Source organism: Dipodomys ordii, unplaced genomic scaffold (genome assembly GCF_000151885.1).
Source record: "Dipodomys ordii isolate 6190 unplaced genomic scaffold, Dord_2.0 Scaffold113, whole genome shotgun sequence".
Taxonomy (NCBI): domain Eukaryota; kingdom Metazoa; phylum Chordata; class Mammalia; order Rodentia; family Heteromyidae; genus Dipodomys; species Dipodomys ordii.
The window spans coordinates 645,968-652,146 of record NW_012267329.1 but is presented as its reverse complement, the minus strand read 5'-3'; the positions used below and the strand labels follow the sequence as shown (position 1 = coordinate 652,146).

General features: G+C 39.9%; 1 protein-coding gene across 2 annotated transcripts in view; it reads left to right on the top strand.

The window, feature by feature from the left end:
* Window positions 1-6,179, top strand: part of Tead1 (TEA domain family member 1 (SV40 transcriptional enhancer factor)) — a 177,266-nt gene that overhangs the window by 25,946 nt on the left and 145,141 nt on the right. The gene's annotated exons all lie outside the window — the stretch shown is intronic.

Sequence of the window (6,179 nt, the reverse complement as noted above, 5' to 3'; positions counted from 1 at the left end):
ACTCTTATAATTTAAGCACCAGAAAACTAAAAGTGGTTCTGTGGCTCAAAGTGGTAGAGCACTAGTCTTGAGCAAAAAAGCTCAGGGTCAGCACCCAGAGTTCAAGCCCCATGACTGACCAAAAAACAAAAAAGAAAGAAAATAAAATAAAATTAGGCCAGCCCCATGACTGATTTTCTCCCCCCTCCACCTCCAATTTAGAGAAGCAAATACTGCTTTCTTAGGAGATGTTAGAAGAACTTGCTTTTATTTTAACATGGTCTTCAAAATGAAGCATCTGACTCATGCATTGCTTCTGCAACCCAGTTGAATACTGGATTTTTCTGAAGCTTAATAAACAGCCTGAAATTAGCAATAGTCTCACCCCAAAGTGGGGTGTGGGAGGTGCTGCTGGTGGTAGTAGTAAGTCTGTATTTCTTAAAATCCATTTAAGTTACTATGATTCACACTGCAAGCTGAGAGCCACTGGGGGAGGGACAGAAGTATTCATTTCTGAAGGGGCATTCAAACTCTTCAATACTAAGGTTGAGAATTCTGCCTGTGTGTAGTCTTGTCTTTGTACTACAACAATAGCACAGGGGAATTTACTTAAGAGAAAGTAGACTATTAGAGAACACTGCATTTCTCTTCTGATTTTACCTTTTGATACTAATGAGGTAGTGTCCTAATTTAAGACTTTGAAATGGAGATAGCACATATCCAGTAGTTAGTATTTGTTGAATTAAATGGAAAAGAAAAAAGAGTGTTTGCCAGTGAAATATGTCATTTGTAGAGGAGTGTTGGTACTTCAGGTTTTAAGGAGGAAGAAGTAGGCCAGAAGACTGCATGTCAGATCATTTATCTGTTCTGGATATGTCATTAAATATGGAGGACTTGCTGGATGTTTTGAGAGTAAAGTGTGAGCAGCCCTTAACACCTAGAGGTGTATGACATACACGTTTTACTTTTGTGAGGGGAAGAACTGTTATCTGGAAGATGACAGATTACCATTTTCACCAAAGAAGAAGGAAGTTGATTATGCTCAGACCATCTTGCTCTGCTATTCCCTCCATTGGTCTTTCTTTGAGCTGATCTTTGGAAAATCATAGTGTGGGCAAGGGTTTTGGTCTGCTATTGATTCAGCTCTGGACTGGAGCTTTCAGAGGTGGTTGGTGCTCTAATTGTTAGCAATTCTAGTATCTTTTTTTAAAAAAATTCTAAATTCCCAACATTTTGTGCACCATTTTGCCACTTATTTTTACCTTTTTAACTGACTTTTCTTCCTTTTCTGATCCTACTAATAGGTTTATCTTAAGGTTTTATTGTCCTTTTCCTTATTGTAAGGATTCATTCTACTAACTTTAATATCATCATGTCCATGCAAAGAAGTTCCATCTACCAGGTAGATGTCCTTTGGCCAAGAATTCCATTTATTAAAAATGGAGCCCCAGGTCAGTTGTTTTCTGTGGTGTGTCTCATCTACTACTTTTCTTTGCCCCTTGTCCTTGGAACTTCCTAATCAGCCCTACTCTGTTCACTCTGTGGAATATGTGATAAATCCTTGATTCTTCCATTTTTCTTTGGATTTTTTTTTTTTTTTTGGTCAGTCCTGGGGCTTAAACTCAGGGCCTGGGCCCTGTCCCTGAGCTTCTTTTGCTCAAGGCTAGTACTCTACCACTTGAGACACAGTGTCACTTCCAGCCTTTTCTTTTTATGTGGTACTGAGAAATTGGGCTTCATGGCACTCTACCTCTATGCCATATTCCCAACCCTGGGATATCTTATCTGTTCATTTCTTATGATTTCTACCACTCCAAAATCTCCATTGCCTAATACCTGGAAAATGGCAATAGAATTTAAAATCACACTTTTCACTGAATAGATGGGTGGATAGTCCTTTGTATAAAAATGTATACTCTACGGATACTCTCACTTTCATTTCCCTCTTGTCCTGGTATCCTCTGCTCCAGACACTCTTATTTCAGCTCTTACCATGCTTACTGCCTGTACCTACTTTTTTTTTTTTTTGGTCAGTCGTGGGGCTTGAAATCTGGGCCTGGGTGCTGTCCCTTAGCTCTTCAGCTCAAGGCTAGCACTCAACCACTTGAGCCACAGTGCCACTTCCAGTTTTCTGGTGGCTTATTGGAGATAAGAGTTTACAGAGTTTCCTGCCCGGACTAGCTTTGAATTGCGATCCTTAGATCTTGGCCTCCTGAGTAGCGGCACCCAGCCTGTGCCTAAATTTTGATTGGAAATGGCCTTCACGTGAACTTTCTGACTGCTGTTTAGAGGTAATACATACTCATCCTCTAGATAGACCTCCTCTTGTCTGTCATGTTTCCCTGTGTTTGGAGACCTAGTCCAGTTCCACTTCCACTGGAGCTTTCCTGGCTACTCAATTCTGCCTTGATTCCCTTCTGACTTGATAAATTATCTTGTACATACCTTTCACCAAGTCTGTTGTGATTTCACTTATATTGATTTTTTTTTTTTTGGTTTGTTTTTTGCCAGTCCTAGGGCTTGAACTTAGGGCGTAGGCACTGTCCCTAGCTTCATTTGCTCAAGGCTAGCACTCTACCACTTGAACCACAGTGCCACTTCCAGCTGTTTCTGTTTATGTGGTACTGAGGAATCAAATTCAGGGTTTCATGCATGCTAGGTAAGCACTCTTCCACTAGGCCACATTCCCAGCCTCAGTTATATTGTTTTTTGACATATGAGAATGCCAGTGTTCTGGCTTCCCAGCTCCCTAAAGTCAGGCATCAAAATTGGGATTAAACTGTCTTCTTCAATGGGTAGGATTTGATTTCTATTCCCTACCACTAGTATCCCCATGCAAGGTACTGGTCTGTACACTGTAGGGAGTTAGTACTTTTGGTCAAATAAATGCATAAAGGCTATTAGAAACTGAGGTGGCTATATTAACTTAAACATGTAAATTAAAAGGCTTTATGGTATACTTACCAAAAGCTTATTTCTCACTTATGATTACAAAGGGAAGAAATACAGTGAATTTACAGTTGAGTTTGGTTCAAAAGCAGTGCTGGTTTCTCCTTCTTTGGTGCATAGAAGGTAAAATACTGAGTGCTGTGTGTCCGTAAAAGGACTATGAATTTCTGTGGAGGTGGTGATTAATATTGGATGTGGTGATTGGATGTTGCACTGTGAGATCATTCCATTGATGAAGGAAGCAGTCCTGATGGAGGTTCAATGAATGATAATATTCTTTCTCCTTCCCTAACCCTTCACCTAAAAATATCCAAACAACAACATAAAGTTGGCATTTTACTTGCTAGTCTTATGTAAGAGTAGAAAAATTAAAGATTGGACCACTTACTGCCTGTCCTGCACTCAGCTGTCATTTATATCCTAGTAGGCTTCCTTCATCTGTGGGACCCTGATGGGGTTAAAATCTGATCAAAGAAGAACTGGGTAGAGTGCTAATCTCTCAAGTGCCATATCCTGAGTTCAATTCCCAGTACTTCCCTCCTTCCCTCCCCCCAAAAATGTAGAACTTGTATAGAAAAGTCAGAGACAATCATTCATTTTCTTTTTATTTGTATGTTTACTTGCCACTCTATCCACTATCTATTAAGTTAGATATGTGCTAGAGATTGATATCAGTCCTTTATAAATATTACTTATTTAAATTTTACAGTAGCACTAAGAAATGGGTAAATTTTTAATATTTCATTTTAAAGGAAATCTGGGCAGAAATCACATGTCAAATTCAAGGCAATTAAAGTCTAAAGAATATCTTATTTTTATCTTTAATAATTACTCAGATGATTAAATGCTTGTTGTTTTGAATTAAGACATCCACTTTTGTGGCTCTTGTCCTCATAAATCATTCTGGATCCTCCCTCCCTTCTTTCTGCCTATCTTCCCACTTTTCCTCTCTCCTCTCCCCTTCTGTCCCTCTTTCACCCCTCTTCTCTCTCTCTTCTCCCCTTTTGTTTTTGAGACAAGTTCTCAACACCATGTATAAAGCCCATGCTGGTCTTTAACTCTGCACTCTGCATTGTTGGGACTATAGGCATGCACTACCATGCCTCGCTTCTGGTTCTTTTTTGGGTCCTGTTTGTATTCTTACTTCCCTCAAAGGTTGGCAACATGTGGATTTCTATCTGTACATGTAGACACATGTGCACACGTGCATTTTAACAAAATAACTCCTATAGTACTTTATAATTTACAATTGCTTTTTCAGATATTAGCTCCTTAGTCCAACAACTTATTTTCATTTAAGAAATTAAGTGGCTTATAGAGATTAAGAGACAGTGTCCTGAGTGTGATTAATACTCTGGAATTTGAACCCTAGCCTTCTTAATCTTTTTCTCTTCTAGCACCATTAAGAAGCATGTAGCTTGTAACGTCCTTCAGCCTCTTTTTAAGAAGTTTTTTTTTCCCCCTAATTTAGATAAAAATGATGCTTCTTTTCTGCACATATGTATCTTGGAGGTGAAGGTCAGGGGCTTAAGAATGTAGTCTTTCTGAGAGAGGGGCGATTATTAGATGTCATAAGATATTTCTTCCCATTTTCTGTGAAGACAAAGTTATTTTCCAGGTTCTCCCCCCCCTCCCCCAGGGATGTTTAGATTCAGAAATCCTAGGAGAATCTACATGTAATTGTGATAATTAAGTAGAGTTTCCAGAAGTAGATTATCAGTTTTACCTGCATAGGCTTACCAGTTTGGGTGAGAGAAGGCTTTAGGGAGAGATTGGCAGCTGGAGAGCCATCTGTCAGGTAAATGTACCATATCTGAAGATAATCTCTTTCCCTTTCCCAGGTACACAGGCTCCTCTAGGAAAGATCTGCAGTCAGCCAGCATTGAACAATAAATGAGCCAGAGCTCTGGGTTCCCATCTAGTTTTACTTTGTGAATAAATGACTCAAAGGCTTTGAATCTTAGTTTATGTGAATTTAGCAACCTTGTATTAAGCAGCTATGTTACCTCCATGGGCAATCTAGATAGAAAAGCAAATTAATAAAGCTGCTCTGGGGTGGTTCTCATGCCAGTGGGAAAGACTGATGGAATCCTGGTATTATTCCTGGTGTGCTTACTGTACCTAGGCCCAGGAAGCTGATTTGGTGGCAGGAGGCAGTAGATCAGGCTACAAATCTGGTTGTCAGTTGGGAGTACTCCTAAGTTCCCACCAGTGGTCAGCCTCCCTCCATCCATCTTTGATCCCCGCCCTCTGTCCTTTATTTAGTTTATACAGACAGGGAGACAGTAAGGAATATGATGGTGCAAGTTGACAGAAAACAGAAAAAGGGAATACTGTGATAGGGCACCTTGTCTCCCTTGGCATCATCTCTGCCTCCACACCATGTGCTTTTCTTTGCTTGTTTAGAGCCCCCTGTGAATGGGGTCAGTTACATCTTTGTGTTCTCAGCATTAGCATTGTCACTGTATTTGGCAGAAACTTGGTGGTCAATAGATTCTTCTGTATGTGAGGCTGGATAGATGTGGATGAGGATTGCTATAAGTATAGCCTAGAAAGAGCAGGGGGAAAAGAAGAAAAATGAGAGGAGATGAGATGCCCCTGGGCAATGGCTGATGAAATTTAACCCAGGCAGGGAGGGGCTTGGGCTGAAAGCCTTATTAAAAAATTTGCCATCAGCAAAGCAAGAATTTAACTCCTTGGTTTCACAAGAAAGAACTGAGTTTATACCAATAACTGGGCTTGGATCTGAAAACTAGCCTCTACACTTGGCACTGTATCAAAAGTCCCTTGTGTTCTACACAGTGATTGTCATTGATGTGCTATTATGGAGAGACAAGGGTCCTCCATAGCATGGAAAGGGTCACAACTCAGACTAAAAATTCCCTTTCCTCTTCCGGAGATGATTTGCAGAAATAGGAGCTAGGACCTCTGGCAATTTTACTCCATTAAAAAAAAAGTAGTCAATAAATGGAAGCTTTAATTAATTGTTATGATCTCTTGAGTACTTCTATAGGCTAGAGACAGTAGTAAACACTTGAATTCACGGAATTACTCAATAATGTTCTGAAATAGATATTAGCATCTTACTTTGCATCTGGGGTTTTCACATTAGGGGGGCCAGTGTCATCTAGCTATAACTATGCAGAAAATGGAGCCCAAGCATGTTTGCTCCCAGAGTAAGCTCCTAGATGCTCCTAAGTGGCTGTAAACAATATCACAAGGTCATTGGACTTTACTGTAGGTGTTATATA